Consider the following 18,438-nt stretch of genomic DNA (forward strand, 5'->3'; position numbering starts at 1 on the left):
AACGACTAATTTTTCAAACGAATTTTACGAAATTTCTAAAATTTTCTATCGCCTTAGTGCCTGAAGGTTGTTATTTAAGTTTTGAATAATGATAAAATTAGCTAAAGTCTTATCTTGTTAAATTATTTTTGTTGAGTTTTTTGATCAAAAATTCGTTTGCTATGAGAGCTTTCTGCAATGGTGATTATTCTTTTTCCACTAAGCTTGCATTTCTTTAGTTTTATTTGCTGGTTGCCTTCTTTTATTGAAATTTTGACAGCCCCTATGTTAAAAGGGCGTTTTTAAGTGATCGACGGAGAGTATCACTTGAAGCTCAGAATTTCAATTGTTGATGTAATTGTTGTTGTTGTAACAGCTTATTAAACTCAATTCAGCTCGGTTTAGCCATTGACTACCACCGATGGCAGATCATAGAAATTGCTATTTCAAAAAGAAAGGATTCGTTTCTTAAGGAAAGTGTGAAGATACTTGGAGACATGACGAGCCTCTTCACAAAAGGCAATATTTTCAGTAAGTCGGCGACCTACCACAGTACTAAGCATGGAGCTGCGACAGTGTTTCGATGGCTTTACCATGCAGTTGAAGCTCCCTTGTTATAGGTGGGGATGGGTTTGCGATGCAGGCGATTCACGGGCGAGGGCAACAGGTGATAAAAGTGGCCCATAAATATCGCTTATTATATAGCAGATACCATATGAATCGAAGTTTTAAACCTTGCACAAGATTCATAAAAATTCGACAAAATTTGATTAAAATTTCAAAAATTTTTACCAGAATTCAAAAACGAAAATCGGGTATGCATTTTAAAAGCCCATTAAATTTTAGTACAACAAAGTGCAAGTTTCAACCCGCTCATTTTCATTGATTTTTAATATTTTTTTTTCCCTGACAATGTTTTGTATTAAAAAATTCGTAAACAAATTTCGTCCATTTGTTTTTTTAACATTGTTATTTAGTTTATTATTATTATATATTTTTATATTTTTTTACTAAAGAGTGGCTAAGTTTCAAGGGCCGGTGTTGATTTTGAATAAAATACAATTTTCTTAGGAAATTATTGTCATTTCTCTTTATTATGATAATATTGGTATGGCTCAATTACGTATGAAATAAAATGTCGGCAAAATGGTCACCGCGGCTTCGGCGGCACACCTCCAAAGACCACCAAATGCAAATAGTTCCTTATATAAAGGGTGGTTAAGTTTCAAGGGCCGGTGTTTATTTTGAATAAAATACAATTTTTTTAGGAAATTATTGTCACTTCTCTTTATTATGATAATATTTATGGAACAAAATATCGGCCAAATGGCCGCTTTGGCGGCACACCTCCATCCGATAGTCCAAATTTTCAATGACGCTGAGGCATAATTGAGGTTCTATGCCGTTAATGTGCCGAATTATCCCATCCTTTGCTCTTGAATTATTGCTGGCTTATCGACGTACACCTTTTCTTTCAAATAACCCCAAAGAAAGAAGTCCAACGGTATCGTTGACGTTTAGGTGTGGTTCATATTCAATATCGGCCCTTGAAATTTAACCACCCTTTATTATAAATATATAAATTTTTTTCTTTCGCCTCAACATCATGCACGTGACCTAATATCGCATGCCACTTTCCAACACTGCAACTGACATTCACCTAAATCGAGTGTCCTTCACTATTGAGTGATAGTCAATAAGTAGTTAGTTTGAAGTGAGTGTCAGTCAATGTCACCGTGGCGTATGAGCAACCAACTAAACATGCAAACAAACACACATACTCACACACAAAGTGAAGTTGAATGCATTCTCATTACAAAAGCGAGTGAAAGTAGCCCCACACACAAGCAAACATTTTAGATAAAAGTGTAAACATATTCATGTATATATACATATATGTATGTATGTGTATATGTAAATGTATATGTAAATGTGCTTCAGTGTCAAACTTAAATAATTTTGTTGTAGTTATTGTTGTTGCCGCTGCAGTTGTTACGCCTGTTGACAAGCTTGTTGAACATGAACTTTAATGCGCACACATACACACACACACACACACACACAAGCACATTAATCGCAAAGCAGCGCTCACTTTCGTACATTTTGTTGTTGGGATGTGAGTAAACGAATGCCGTGTTGTGCCTGAAGGGACGCCTATTCATAGATATAAAAATCTTGGTATACATTTAGGCGTAAGTGTATGCCACTTAACTCTGCCTCAAATGAGTATTTGACGGCTGGCATTTTTTTCTCTAATTTTACGCTTGTTTGAATTGCTTGACAGTGGCAGTGCATAGAGAGTCGTAGGTGAGCAAGAGGCAGAGGTGGAGGGCCACACCCTTTCTCAGCACACGTTTTGTGTCTCATATGCTTTTAACTTGCACCCGGTGTAGCTTGAGTGGCAAGCATTTGACGCTGGTAGGCGATATGGTGTTTTTTCTTTTTACCAGCACAAAATACAGTAATTCATTGCCATTCATGTTAAGTACGAACGTACACAAGTCGCACCAATCGACATACGCACATAGATTGCTTTTAACCTTGTGCGCGCACACTTGACAACTTCAGCTTCAATTTCTGGCTGCCGCCTCAACTTTCCTCCCAGCATGTAGGATTTTTTGTGTTTTTTTCCGTTCTCAATTTTCATTCAATCACTGCTTTGCGACAGCCCCTTTTTCGCAGTGAATAATATTAGTCGTCGAAATCGGCTGGATCCACTTTCTGTTTTTTCCTTCTATTATCGTCAAGCGTATATTTGATTTGCTGCCATTGAGCTGAGTCACTGGATGATACTCCAGCTAAAATATACATGCACTTACCCACACACACACACATGCATGTGTTCGTACGTATTAGTTATTTTTATCCCACTTCTGGGTTTGTTTGCCAGCTAGGCACTTAGCTGGCTTTCTACAATCATCCTTTATCATTCTTTTTCTCACAGCGGTGCCACACATTTATGTCGAACTTTTCGGGTTGCTTTGCTTTTACTATATTCTAGCTTTGCGAAATACTTTAAGCGTTTAAGCATTCGCAGCGCACCACTTAACTTTACTACTACTACGTACTTCACTTCATGTCACTTTCAATATGACAAACTGCGTTCGAACCCGAGTTGTTCTGCCTAAGTTCAGCTACTTCGGTTACAAACTCGGGGCGCACACAAGCATACAGGCGAACGGCAAGTGGATTTGTGGCGCACGTTGCATACCTATATACATACACTCCGTGACAAAACGGTAGCACATTAGCGTTTTAACCAGTGTTTACTATTTACCTTTGGGTTTTTGGAATGTGATTTTTTTTTTATAATAGTGACATCTAAATATAATTTTCAATTACATTGATTTTTTATATTTTTTTACTTGACACTGTTGCCTGTTTTCTGCACATATACATTCTGTACCCGAGCGTCAATCTTTTCTTGACACTATTGCCTATTTTCTTCATATAGTCATTTATGTAGTAGGATTTTTGGTATGCAGTTTTCTAGCCTATTGAATGTCATTATAATTAGGCGTTGATTTTGTTTACCCTACACTGTTATCTATCTTCTCCATATGGCCATTCCATATTAAGTGCCATTTCCATATTCCATATTTCATTATCTAGCAAAAATCCTCTTAATAAAATTCTCACATCTTCTACAAAAATTAAGAAAATTTCAGAAATTTTTCTTCCCAATCCCATGGTTCCTAATTTGAATTTGTATTAAGATTTTTGGTATGCAGTTTTCTAAATTATTAAATTTTATTATAATTAAGCGCAAGTTTGACGTTGCTTAGAAATCGCGTTGAATTTTCATTGTTTTTTTACTTAACACTGTTGCACACTTTCTGCACACAGCCATTCCGTACGCAAGTGGCAATTTTTTACTTGACGCTGTTGCCTATTTTCTTTACACAAGTTTTCCATATTAAATGTCATACCGTTCCATATTTCATTGTCTAACAAAAATCATCTTAATACAATTCTCAAATTGTATACAAAAATTGAAAAAATTTCAGAAAGTTTTCTTTCCAATCCCATCGCTCCTAATTTGAATTTGTAGTAAGATTTTTGGTATGCAGTTTTATAGCTTATTGAATTGAATTACACTAAAGCACAAGTTTGAAGTTGCTTAAAAATCGCATTGATTTTTTATATATTTTTTTTTTTACTTGACACTATAGCCTATTTTCTGCATATGGCCATGCCATATTTGCCCTGTAATTTTTACTTGACACTGTTGTCTATTTTTTCAGCCATTCAACATTAAATACGCATTGCGCGATATTGCCTTTTCGGTTTTTGTGTTTTGAGACTTCATTTTTGAAAATTGTTTTGTTAAAATGCAAGTTTTCAACATTTTAGTAATTAAATAGAAAAAATTGCGAATATGAGTGCTTATTTTAAATAACAAAGTAAGGACTTCTAAAAGAATTATTTGTGGGAACAACTATGAATGTAAACTGTCTAAAATACTGTCTGACTTATGGTATAGGCTTTCCAATGATACTCCATTTATGCAAATGGGATCGGAAAATGTTGACTTTTATAAGGTTTTATTACCCCTATTTAGGGATTTGTTTGCTTTGTTTTATTCACCATAATTTCAAAAAATTAAATTAAAAATATTGTTTTATGTCAATTTCCGTCAGTGTGAACAGCAATTTAGTCTGGATACAAAACTTGAGCGAAATCGAAACCTCGCTGCATAAGCTTGTTACATATATAAGGTTGTCAAAAAAGTCTTGCGGTATTTCCGCAAGCTTGTCTTTGCAAGCGCGTAGTTCTAGTTGTATTCGCCGCATTGGTTCACGCTAGAGCTTTTTGGAAAGCTCTTTTCACGTGCTAACACGTGTTTGATTAATTGTTGTTTGCTTTTAGTCGTTCGTGAGTTATAGCGTCGCAAACATGGAGCAAAATAAAGAGCAAATACGGCATATTTTACAGTACTACTACGATAAAGCAAAAATGCATCTCATGCTGCCAATAAAATTTGTGCAGTTTATGGACCCGATACAGTTTCCATTTCCACCGCACAACAATGGTTTCAACGTTTTCGTTCTGGTGCAGAGGTGATCGAAGATGCGCCACGGTCCGGAAGGCCTGTCGTCGAAAATTGCGATAAAATCGCTGAATTGATCGAAAGAGACCGGCATAGTAGCAGCCGTAGCATCGGCCAAGAGCTGGGCATGAGTTATCAAACCGTTATAAACCATTTGAAGAAGCTTGGATTCAAAAAGAAGCTCGATGTATGGGTGCCACACGACTTGACGCAAAAAAACATTTTTGCCCGTACGGATGCATGCGAATCGCTTCTGAATCGCAACAAAATCGACCCGTTTTTGAAGCGGATGGTGACTGGCGATGAAAAGTGGGTCACTTACGACAACGTGAAGCGCAAACGGTCGTGGTCGAAAAGCGGTGAAGCTGCCCAGACGGTGGCCAAGCCTGGATTGACGGCCAGGAAGGTTCTTCTGTGTGTTTGGTGGGATTGGCAGGGAATCATCCACTATGAGCTGCTCCCCTATGACCAAACGCTCAATTCGGACCTGTACTGCCAACAACTGCTTGAATGCAGCATTCATGCAGAAGAGGCCATCTTTGATCAACAGAGCCCGAATTGTCTTCCATCAGGACAACGCCAGGCCACACACATCTTTGGTGACACGCCAGAAGATCCGGGAGCTCGGATGGGAGGTTCTTTTGCATCCACCGTATAGTCCGGATCTCGTACCAAGTGATTACCACCTATTTCTGTCCATGGCGAACAAGCATTGGCTCTCCGAGTTTTTTGACAATAGGGAAGCGAGCTTCTATAAGAAGGGCATTATGAAGTTGGCATCTCGTTGGGAACTCATCATCGAACAAAACGGCGCATATTTGACTTAAATCGCATTATTATAACCAATTTTATGAACAATTGAAAATTCAATAAAAATACCGCAAGACTTTTTTGACAACCTTATAATTTGAAAATCCTGCATATAAAAAAGTCTTGCATTTATATATGTAGTTTTATAATATAAACAAAAACATGTCTTACATTTTAAATTTTTTTATAAAAAAAGTTTTAGTTGAAAAGAAAACGTCGAAATGTTGATATGCCATCGCTTGTCGTGGCCTGTATATTCCCTGTGCTCATACGTACCTAGTTTTTGAGTTGCTGCCTGCTTCATCCTCCCTCTAGCCATCCGCCTACTAGTCATCTCCTCAACCATCCTTCTCACTTACATGCACACAACACCACTTACCTCCATTAGTAAACCGCTTCTTCTACCGTTGGTTCGTGCTCAAGGGCGCGCCTGCTATTCGGTTGTGCTCTCGAAAGTATGCATCGTTTTGTTTTCTGTTGTTTCTTCACCTCATTTCCTTCTTGTTTGCTGTCAGTTGTCGTTGCTCGTTGGCGTTAGCTACCACTTCAGCCACCCTTTCATTACGCTCCTTCGCACTTGAGACTCCCTCCGAAAAGCATCGCTCCATCGCTCACTCGCTTGTTCCAACACATTTCATTCTTTACTTGTCTCCTCTACGGCGGGCTGCTTAAATTGTGTCTTGTGTTGTTGTAACTACAGTTACATCGGGTTAAGTTGCCATCCTGTTTTTTAGTAGTTGTTGCATGCTCCGGGTTATTTCTTAACTACTTTGTCTACTTATAGTTCTTGCAGTGCTCTGCTAGTTTTGGCAACGCTTTAAGCGCTTACGACTCAGTGTAGTTAGCTTGCAGTTCATATAACTAAATAAAAACTAAGTACTCGTAAGTCCAATTTTGGAGTGCTCGTTGTGCGTTGGTTGTTTGTAGCGCTGATATTTTTTAGAATGGTTTGTTGTTTTATTTTAGGGTAGTTCACATAATTTGCGATGCTCTAAAATGAGGGCTGCACACTTTTGAAAACATTTCATTAATGAAATGTAGGTTTTAGGGTGGACTTAAAAAAATACATCTGCTATTACTGCAATTGTGTGCTCAGAGTCGAGAATCAAATCTTTGATGGGAGTACTTCCATGATGTTTGTTATTGACCCCACTCACTAACACAAGTATCAGCTTAAAATTTTCTCACATATGATTGATTTTAAGACTGTTGAAATTGGTGAGGTTTCAAAAGACAAACTTCGATGTTTAGCAGAGCAAAGATGATTCATGGAAGCTGCGATTGTGTGATCGCGGAGATCGACTCTAACCACAGTTTTGACATGCGTTGGAAAGAGCTATTGAGAATCTAACATCTAGATGGAGCTTGGGAATGGAAGCCAGAACAAGTTCCACTGTGGTTTCCGTTTTCACAGTTTGCAGAGTAGGCTAGAGCAGCTGTTAAAAGCAAGTGTACTAATCTGGTAAATTGCAATGTATTGGCAATCATTCATTGAACGAACTTTCAGAGTTACTCCGAAATATTCACGGTACATAAGACTATTAACTTTACGGTCTTCATATTTGATCATTATTACATAATGATGTCTGAAGGAGCTATAGAGATGCAGGAATGAGAGTATTTCTTTGGTCCAAGAGGCTCCCAAGAATGCACTTTTGCGGCGAAATACTTTTGTGAGGGTCCAGAGAGTTTGAGCATAATCTCGCAAAGAGATAAGATGATAGGGATTAAAGAAGAGCAAGCGGGTTTAACAAAATTTTGGCAGAGAACCGAGGAAACCTTTGATGGGCATCACAAGTGAACTTGGGTCTAAGGACATTTCGTTTAACCTAATCTAACAAAATGTGAAGCTGAATAAACTGGGTAAAACAAACTTGAATAGCTGTAGACCGATTACGCTCAAAAACAAGAAAGAATGACCTTTGGTGTGAATAGTTGGAAAAGTTAGCTTCTATGTCTTAAACCAAGTCGTTGCTTATATAAGAATATAGCTGGAATACCTGATATCTTAACGGACGTTCCCACGACAGTCTCATTCATAGTCAGCCAAGAATTACCAATCTAATTGCATTATTCAACTATCTGTGGGAAATACTTTAGCTCATGCAACAACATATTTTAACTGAAAAGGTGTCTCTGAATAGCTTGATGAGCTACGCAGGACGAAAGAAGACATGAACACCAACTGCATCTTCCGATTACTTCACGGTTGACATTTATTACTCGAACCTCCAGTCGAAGGTGACGGAATGGCTATCTGCTATATTATGTGACAATAACAAAGTAGCCGAATGGGTTGGTCCGTGACTACCATTCGGAATTCACAGAGAGATCGTAGGTTGGAATCTCGGTGAAACACCAAAATTGAGAAAAACATTTTTCTAATAGCGGTCGCCCCTCGGCAGGCAATTTGCCATTGCTCCAAGTGCATTTCTGCCATGAAAAAGCTCCTCATAAAAAAATATCTGCCGTTCGGAGTCGGCTTGAAATTGTAGATCCCTCCATTTGTGGAACAACATCAAGACGCGAACCACAAATAGGAGGAGGAGCTCGGTCAAATACTCAAAAAGGGTGTACGTGCCAATTATATATATATATATATATATATATATATAACAAAGTATCATATGAGCAGGCCTCGGCTTCTATCTAGTAATCTATCGATCTGACCACGGGCAGGGTTTTGTAGATGACTTAGAGTTCTTTCGCTCGATGTCTTGTCAGAAAAAATTTCACTGCGGTCTTGTTGAAACACTCATTTAAATTGCGGGCTCTAGCTTAACGACCCAGCAATTCTAGTAAAATATTTCCATGACTTTTATGCTTAGCAACATCTGATATGCAGGCACCTACTGCCACTCACATTGAGGTTAACTTAACAAGTCTCTAAAATTTGTACCTCTGCCGCATTTGCCTATCTGCTTGCTACGCCTACCTTTCTACTACTCCATTCTACCTCTTTTACTGACTACAACCAACTCAACTTCAACCCCAACTCCAACACTTACAACATACATTTATGCCATTACTTGTCATTTCCATAAGTACTTACATCACTGCACACGCGCATACATACAAACGCCCCATCGCACATACTTCTTACCATTCACAAACACAACTACTTGGTCCCGTACGAGTATTTGCCCGCTAGCTGTATTTTATTTGAATTTTTCTCGCATTCAAATTTTTCATTCTACTCTGCCCAATTTTTTTTGTGGGTTCGCCTAAAACACTTTGCTGGTAGCTTTCCTGATTTGGTTTTTGTATTTCTGTTTGAATGATATTCCTCCCTTTTCGTTCCCTGCCTTTTGTTCGATCGCTTGCATGCTTTTCCACTTGTCATTCTCAATTATTGCGGGCATAGTTGGAGGGATGATGGTAAAATGGCAGAAGAAATGGTTAAATAGCCTAAATGTATGCTTTTTGATAACACTGAATGAGTTTGATGCTTACCACCTGTGCTTGGCTGCCATCATTACAGATTCTCTATTGCTGGGCTGTCAGTCTCTGTGCCTCTTTTTCGCTGTTGTTCACAATACTGTACTTGTAGTTGTTGTTGTTCATGAGGTTTTTTGCCTGTTGGTCCTTTTTAATATATTGTGTGTATTCCGTTTAAGTTTGCTCGGTTGTCCTTTTTAATGTTATGTAGCAGAGCAATGATCATTCGCTTTGGCTGTGCATGCGATTTGATGTATTTGCGTATTCACATACAGTGAGAGCGATAGGAAATCGTACGAAATTTTTGTTCAATATTTGTTTCTTTATTTATTATAAAAATGTTGTTAATATTCTGAAAAGACGTTCTAAATTGGGGGCGCAAGTTAAAAAAAATATTTTGTTTTATTAAAATTTTTTTTTTTATTAAATTATTATTTTTTTTTTAAATACGTGAAAAATTACAATAAGATAAATTGTTTCATGTATGTGATCTTCTAGCCCATTCCTACTTTCGTTTGATACCCATATCCTCATTTTAAACAAGAAAAAAAAATTTTTATATCCATTTTTGCATTAAAAATTAGGAGACAGCGCAATTTAAAATCGACTTATAATTTTTTATTCGATTAAAAGTTATCGAGTCGGTTTTGAAAGTTATTTATATTTTTCCATCAACGCAATGCAATTCTATAAGAAAATATTTTTTTATTATTTCTAAGCACCTGCCGCTCGATGGTCGTATTTAAGTTTTTAAATACGTTTTGTAAATATTATATATTTATCCATTAAAAATTAGTTAGGCTGCATTCTTTAGAAATATTTTTTTTTATTAAACTTCTTTTAGTTGAAACTCACATCTTCATAATTAAATAGATGTTGTAACTCATTTACATTATTCCATTAAAATCTAGGTGACAACGCCATTCGAATTATGTTTTATTACATTTTTTTGAACACTTTGCGTTCGATGATCGCGCTTTAATACTTTATTTTGAAAGTAATGTGTACGTTGGGACTAAAAATCTTATGGCAACGCCACTCAAAAATAATTTTTTGCTACAGTTTTTTCAACACCGGCAGCAACAATAGGCAGCAATCGCTATTTCTAAAATTTAATTCAAATTTTTATAGTTTCCTCGGCTTATTTATTAAAAATTGGGAGGCAACGCTACTCAAAAATATATTTTTTAAGTTGGTTTCCAACATACATATTTTTTCTGATGTCTACTTAACACAATTTAATTTACTGTGTCATAAATGCTATTCTTGCATCAAAAATTAAATGGCAACACCACTCAAAAATAATGTTTTCCTGAATTTGATACTTTCTCTGATATCAACATATTTTTCATCTATACTAATATTATAAAGAGGAAAACTTTGTTTGTTTGTTCGTTTGGTTGTAATGAATAGGCTCAAAAACTATTGGACCGATTTTAAAAATTCTTTCACCATTCGAAAGCTACATCATCCACGAGTAACATGGATTATATTTTATTTTGGAAATAGGGCTCGAGATATAGGTCAAAACGTGAACCCGGGTAACCTTCGGATGTGTATGTACAATATGGGTATCAAATGGAAGCTGTTGGTGAATGCTTTAGTTCAGAGTATTTCCATCCGCTCCGTGACTAGGGTCTCGAGATAGAGACCAAAACATGGACCCTAGAATGTGTTTGTACAATATGGTTATCAAATGAAAGCTGTTGATAAGTGCTTTAATACGGGGTAATTTTCATACCTATTGATGACTAGGGTCTCGAAATATATGCCAAAACGTGGACCCGCCATGTCTTTGCACCGAATTAAACCAAACTTACGCACATTGTTAAGTTATTATTGAAAATGGGTTTCGTAAAGTTTGGTTGTAATTCGGAGCCCTGGCAACGGGTACAGCGTTCTTTTGAACCAGCCATAATGTCGCTTACTTTTTTAACGCTTGGGGCGGAACTGAACTGTCAAATTGACAGTGTGAGTTATAATGTGTCAATATTTCTTTCTGATTTGGATGCCATAAGGAAAAAACGTAAGTGCAACATGTAAAAATTTTTTGTGAATTTTTTTGGAGTGGATTTTGGAACAGTGAATAATTTCTTACGAAATTTGAGAATTTAATGTGAAATCCGAATGTTCAAATCAAATTATGTGTTCGTGGGAAAAAAAATTTTTTCGTTTTTTTTTTTTGAAAAATATAAAGGGATAATGGTTAAAAAAGCTCCAATGCTTAATAAAACATATAAATTGAAACGAAAAATTCTTGGATGATCAGGAAAAAAGACGATTGTTTCTTAGTTATTCAAATGCGTTGATTTGAAATTTAAAAACAATCTTCTTTTTTCCTGATTTTCAATTTATATTTACTCAAAAACAAATAGAAAAACAAAAAATATTGTTTATGCCAAAGCGCTTGAATAAAGAATAAAGAAATAAATAATATGAAAATCATATATTTTCTGTTCTAAACCATATTTATTCTATTTTAGTGTGCCCAGCGAAGGGGGCCGGGTTTGCTAATTGTGTTATAAATTGTTATTTTTGTATTAACAATTAAGTGGTAACGCCATTCAAAATAATTTTTATTAAAGTTTTCATTACCCATTTCTAATATTTTATTAAATTTTTTTGAAGTTTTCTTTGTTTATTTATTATAGTAAAATTTTGTGGTAAAGCTACTCAAAAATATATTTTTTTAGGTTTGTTTTCAACACACTTTTTCTGGTTAATATTTAATTTACTGTGTCATAAATGCTATTTTCGCATTAAAAATTTAATGACATCGCCACTAAAAATAAGTTTTTACTAAAGTTGTTTCAACACCTTTCGTTTGGTACCTAATTTTTACTAAAAGTTGGGTGGCAACCCTACCCAGAAACATTTTTTTAAGCTTTTATTCAATACACTTTCTCTGATACCTACATATTTTTCAGTATTTAATTCACTGAGCCTGACTACCATTCGGAATTCATAGAGAGAAGTTGGTTCGAATCTCGATGAAAACACCAAAATTAAGAAACACATTTTTCTAATAGCGGTCGCCCCTCGGCAGGCAATGGCAAACCTTCGAGTGCATTTCTGCCATGAAAAAGCTCCTCATAAAAATATCTGCCGTTCGGAGTCGGCTTGAAACTGTAGGTCCTTCCATTTGTGGAACAACATCAAGACGCACACCACAAATAAGAGGAGGAGTTCGGCCAAACACTCAAAAGGGTGTACGCGCCAATTATATATACATATATATATAATTCACTGTGCTATAAATTGCTATTTTTGCTTTAACCCTAGGTGATAACGCCATTTAAAATAATTTTTTTAAAGTTTTTAAACAGTTTTCGTTACTTATTTATAATACTTTATAACATTTTTCAAAGTGATCTCTATTTATTTATAAAAAATGAGGTGGCAACGCTATGTATTTTTTTTAAGTTTGTTTAACTTTTTCGCGTTACGTAGTCCATCGTGCCAAAAATTTCAATTTTTGCAAAAATAGTTAGGTGGCAACGCCCTAAAAATATTTTTTTGGCGAAATTTCTTGAACCAGCTTTCGTTTGATGCTCTTTTCTAATTTGTTTTTAACATTTTTTAAAGTGATTTTTATTTATTTATCAAAAATTGTGTGGCAACGCCACCCAAATTTTTTTTTTTAAATTTAGGAACCCTTTGTCTAACACTTAATTATTTCGCAGTATTTAATTCATTGCGTCTCAAATTGCAATTTTTTGCATTACAAATTAGCTGGCAATACTATAAAAAAATTGTTAAAATAGTTAGAATCAAAGTTCTCTTGAATGCCTCTGCTTTGCTCTGTTATATTATTTAGCTCTGTGGTTTGTAATCATTTATTTCTTTTGAAGCATAAATAAAGTGAAAAATATTTTCTTAAAATTTTCTTAGTACTTTTTTTTAAATATTCACAGACACGAGATATAGATATATGAACAAGACAGAAGTACAAGGTGGGGCAAAATGAATCACCCTATCGGAAGATTTATAATTTTTGAAATTGGCTCCGTACGTCGTTCATATTTCACACTTGTGAACGAGACAGCTGCAGTATACAATGGGGCGCACAGAAGGCAAAGTGGGGATTTCCATCGTTCAAAATCATTTTTTATTTAGTAAAAAAGTTATTCAAACATAAAATTAGATGATTAATTTTGCGCCACTTTGTGGATTGACAGAGCAGTGAGTTTTGAGAACATTGATTAGCTGTAAATAGCTGTGCGATTTTTCGTGACACTCACTGCATACTCACACACTTGTACATACGTATTGTATGTATGTATGTGTAGTAAATATGTATTTGAGGCATTTATGCCTGTATCTCTGTAGTATCAAACTTTTGTATGCAAATGATTTCTACCTTTGCCAGCCACATCTTACCAGTTTTTCCTGCTCGTTTTTCAATTTATTTTTCCTCGTTGCCACTAGTCGTCTTTGCTTACCCCTCTGCGTCTGCATCTGCTCATTATTCAAATTCATGCTGTCAATTGTGTAGGCTCAGTCACTTCACTTCAATTTGCTCTCAGTTCAATGTTAGTTATTTTGTTAGTTACTACCATCCACCTACATTTTCTTTCTCACTTTCTCCAAGCAAGTGCTTGTGTGCATTCGTGTGTGTGTCTATGTGCGTACGTGTGCGTGTGCGTTTTTCCTACGCGTGTACGCACTATGTCGAACTTTGTAGCCCCTACAGGTAGTGCATGTTTGCTCTTGTAGATTTGTTCGCTTGCCTGGTTGCTACTCGTCCCTTACATTGTCCTATGCCTCTCAACAGCCTACACTTCTTAATGTGATTAGTTCAGCTTCAAAGCAAACGCCCAGCTCACTTTTAATTTGACTTTAATTTGATTTTATTTGCACTGCTCATAGGGTCCACCTTTTTTCGTAGTACTTTGCTCTTTTTATGTTCTTTTTTGTAGTTTCTTTCGGTCTCCATGATTTTCATCATTTTTTCATTTAATTTCTTTAATTTCCTTGCGTATCACATTAAGAGCCTCAGCATGAAAAATAAAATGAAAACCATGCTAAGGTCTCGTTCGAGTGAAATGTTTGGCACCTAAGCAAATGTGTTGAAGTCACAAAACAATTTATGTATTCCACTTTGTTGCTAGGGCATATTCGTAGTGACCTAAGCAAGAGTGCTGATGAAAGGCGCAGCCTGTATAAGAAAAGTGAATTCACTGCCCTATGGTGCTTGCCTTTTTTTGCTTATCAGCAAACTGAAATGTTGGCCATTTGCTGCTCTGATATGATTTTGTGGGCTCGTATTTTTATGCTGTGATTTATTTATTTGAAATCTGAATTCTTTATTGATTTGCAGGAAAGGTAGATTGACACAAATTGTATTTTTCCATAGCAATGACTAGTAATTTGTATAATAAAATGTTAAAGTTTGAATGCAATTGAAGTCAAAGGAATTCAAAGGAAAAATACATAAAAGGCAGTGATTTATGTGAAATTTCAAAATCTCTACTTAAACTTTATTTTCTTCAATTTAAGGCAAATCAGGGTATAAAATATGATAAGCAAGAGTTGAAATAAGCTCTGAATGAGGGAATCATTGAATTCATAATTGAGTATTTAAATTTGTATTCATTTGCATAATCAATTTGTGTCTACAATTTATGCCAATTCCTAACGCCGGACAGGACTGCAATCATTGGAATCAGGAAGGCGCTTCGAACCACTCCTACTCTAGCGTTTAATGCAATGTTAAATGTGGTATCTGTAGACGTCGCCTGTAAAACTGCCGCTGCACGTACCGCCGCCAAGCTTAGAGGTTCGGGCTTCAGTCTAGACCTCACTTACGGACAGTCAAGTATCTTTAAAAACTTCGGGTTCACCCCTTGACAACGGATTAGTGTATAACCTCGCTTAGTCCAAGCGGAACATTTTTCACTCACGTTCCATAAAGGCAGGAGTGGTCTGGGTGCAGTTGAGTTTGTGGTGGATAACTCTGTGAAGAGCTCCCCATCAGACTCAAATTCAGGTTACCGGATCACTGCAGTGTGCTCCAAGCAGAGGCAGCCGCAATCAAAGCAGCTGCTGATTGGCTACTCACTTGCGTAATAACTGTTAAGAAAGTAAATATTTACTCCGATAGCCAAACGGAAATTCAGGCCCTGGGTTCAATTACGGTGCATTCGAAACTGGTCAGGGAATGCCTGGGTTCACTTTCGATTGTTCCGAATTCTTTGACACAAAGCTAATCTGGGTCACTAAACTAGCTAAACGGCGAAGTGGACCACTAGTCAGACAAGGGACCTGTGAGGTAGTTTTCCAGCGAAAGGAGGAGTCTTCTTGGAATCCAACCTGCGCTCTACTCCTTCGCGTCAACTCAGCGAGCGCTGGGCAAATACACAAACTTTTAAGGGCGCTGCTCTCCTCTCGAGGGACTAAGATTTAGGCCCCTTGGTTCTCAATTTTTACCTACGAATGCTGAATAGCAGGCCTTGATATCAAAAATTTGATGAAATTCATCAGCAGCATAAATTGGCTAGCACAAATGCAAATAAAAAGTCCCCGAATACTCAACCCCCTCCACACTCTCCTTTCTCGCCTTTCGTCCTATCGGTTTCCTTCATCCGAGTTTTTTTTGAAGTAGAAAAACGGGTAAAATGCATATCTGAGCGTTAGGCCGGGTCGATTTATGGGGAGACAAAAAAATCGCCCATTGCTCTGTGAAAATCATATTCTAGGGATCAAAATAAGAAACTTTGCCAAAGGAACCATACCTCTAAAACGAATTCTGATATCCCTCAATTTGGGTCAAACTTTTAGTGTCTTTTGTGGGGAGGCAAAAAAATCGCCCATTGCTCTGTGAAAATCATATTCTAGGGATCAAAATAAGAAACTTTGCCGAAGGAACCATGCCTCTAAAATGAATTCTGATGTCCCCCAATTTGGGTCGAACTTTTTAGTTTCTTTTCTCATGTAAAGACCAAAAATGGTGATATTTTGAAATGATTGTATGTGGAATCCCCCTGGGGAGTTCCAGGGGGTGTGCCACTGGCATGGGTGGATCGGCCGTCCAAAGTTAGTGGGGGTCGGTCATACATTTGGACTCGATTGGATCACTCTAAATGGGTCAAAGTGGGATTTTTCGTTCGACCCAAATTGGGGGACATCAGAATTCGTTTTAGAGGTATGGTTCCTTCGGCAAAGTTTCTTATTTTGATCCCTAGAATATGATTTTCACAGAGCAATGAGCGGTTTTTAAATCGACCCGCCCCCTTACCAGATTCGTACCTGCACAGTAAAATTTCACAAGAAATATTTCTTTAACTCTTTTTCACTTTTTAATTTTTTTTTAATACAACTTTTTTTTGTAAGTAAAACGCAAAAATTAATTAGCTAGGTTGTTCAGATTTGGAAGTCCGCTAAAGGATTAACATCTAATAGAGAATTATTTTATTGAAAATTTCACTAAGAGTCTTCTCAGACAAAATCTGTTTCCAAAGTTTACAGAAAAAAATATTTATTAATTATTATTATTATTTTTTGTTTAAGCACCGATTATGAGGCTCATAATGCCAAAGCCAATGATTTCCACTTTCTTCTTTTGTTGACTCTTTGTTTAGCTTGCGTTTAGCGGAGATTATTGCTGCATAATTCCACGTGAAAACTGCGTGGCCAGGATCCTTTGGGTAGTCCTCTGCACTCGTAACTTTGGCAGTCCCTCTTTAAGGCCAAGGCTGGTATTTCTTGCACTGGTTTTCTAAAAGTATGTCCAATCCTGTCCAATTTCTTTCTACGGATTTCAATATTGATTGCGATCTGCTGGAATCGTCTGTGTAAATCAATGTTCCAATGATCCAGTTTTCTGGCCACCAGGCTCGTATTAGTTTATCGATGTCTCCGAATGTACAAAAGTTTGTAGTATGAAAACTCTTTTCTTGGATGTTGGCCAGACTCGCAGCCATACAGTAAAATATATTTAACATTTGAGTTAAAAACCCGCATTTTAGTTTTTTTTCGGTAAGGTGTTTGGAGTAGCATACGACTTAAGGCACTGCAAGACTGCTTTTTCTTTCTTTAATCCAGCTGCTATATCGGCTAGAGCACCACCATCTGCAGCAATTTGACTACCAAAATATGTAAACGCCTGAATTTCGCCGGTCAGTTGGCCAACAATGGTGATATTTTTGGACGGAATGGCATTGCTATTCATAGATTTGGTTTTGCTAATATTGGTATTCAATCTGTATTTGAAATACTGCTCGCACAAATCACTCAGCTTAGATTGTAAATGGGATTATGTACTTGAAAAAATAATCATAACATTTTCTTTTGCTTCCTTTGCATGCCATTGGACAAAATGTCTTAGAATCTGTGGAAATGTGCATAAATTTACCTGCGGTTAAACAAATTGAGGATATTGAATGCAAAGGTCAAAATAACCCCTTTCGTCAGCGACCTTTGATGTTCCAAGGTTAGAACAATTTCGAGCCAGTAAATCGACGTGTAGGCATGCAGAATCCTTACTTCTTTTATACAGAGTTCATTCACTATTTACTATCTTTGAATGTCTAGCCCTGCTAAGAGTGCTCCTCAGATTTCTGGAAACCAATAATGCATCCGCGCCGATTTCATTACCTTGATTAGCCCCCAAGCGCAGGAAGTGTTCCTCCATGTTTATACCCTCTTAAGATTTCATTCAACAGGGCCAGTACCCGAATGTATAGCTAGGAAACTCGTTCTCTTGGACAGGCGAGCCACAAGTCTCCGGTCAAGCTAACTTTGCAAACTTGCATGTTAATGCAAATATTTTCCGAGTGTTTGAGGAAGCGTCTAAGGCTAATAAAGCCAGAATACTCTTCATTGACCCCTGCCACATGCAAATCCCTTCAATGAGACTTGGTATAACTTCGGTGACTGTATGAATAATGAGGTGTAATCGTCTTCCGATGTAATCCGCTTTAGCAGTTTTGCTCTCATGAGGCTGATGTATAGATAAATTGCTTCTCACCTTTTCAAACATTTGAGGAGCTTTCAGGTTCAGTTTACTCATGAGCGCGTCCTCGTCCAAATATGCCCTTTTTCTCGTTATACCAGGTAGATACCTATGAAATGAGACTTTCAGCTATTAGTCCATACATGTCGCTAGGAGTATTTTTAAAGCTTCCCAAATGTCTTGTTTTTTTCGTCTGTCATCAGTCAAC

This window comes from Anastrepha obliqua, chromosome 4, assembly GCF_027943255.1.
Source record: "Anastrepha obliqua isolate idAnaObli1 chromosome 4, idAnaObli1_1.0, whole genome shotgun sequence".
Classification (NCBI taxonomy): Eukaryota; Metazoa; Arthropoda; class Insecta; order Diptera; family Tephritidae; genus Anastrepha; species Anastrepha obliqua.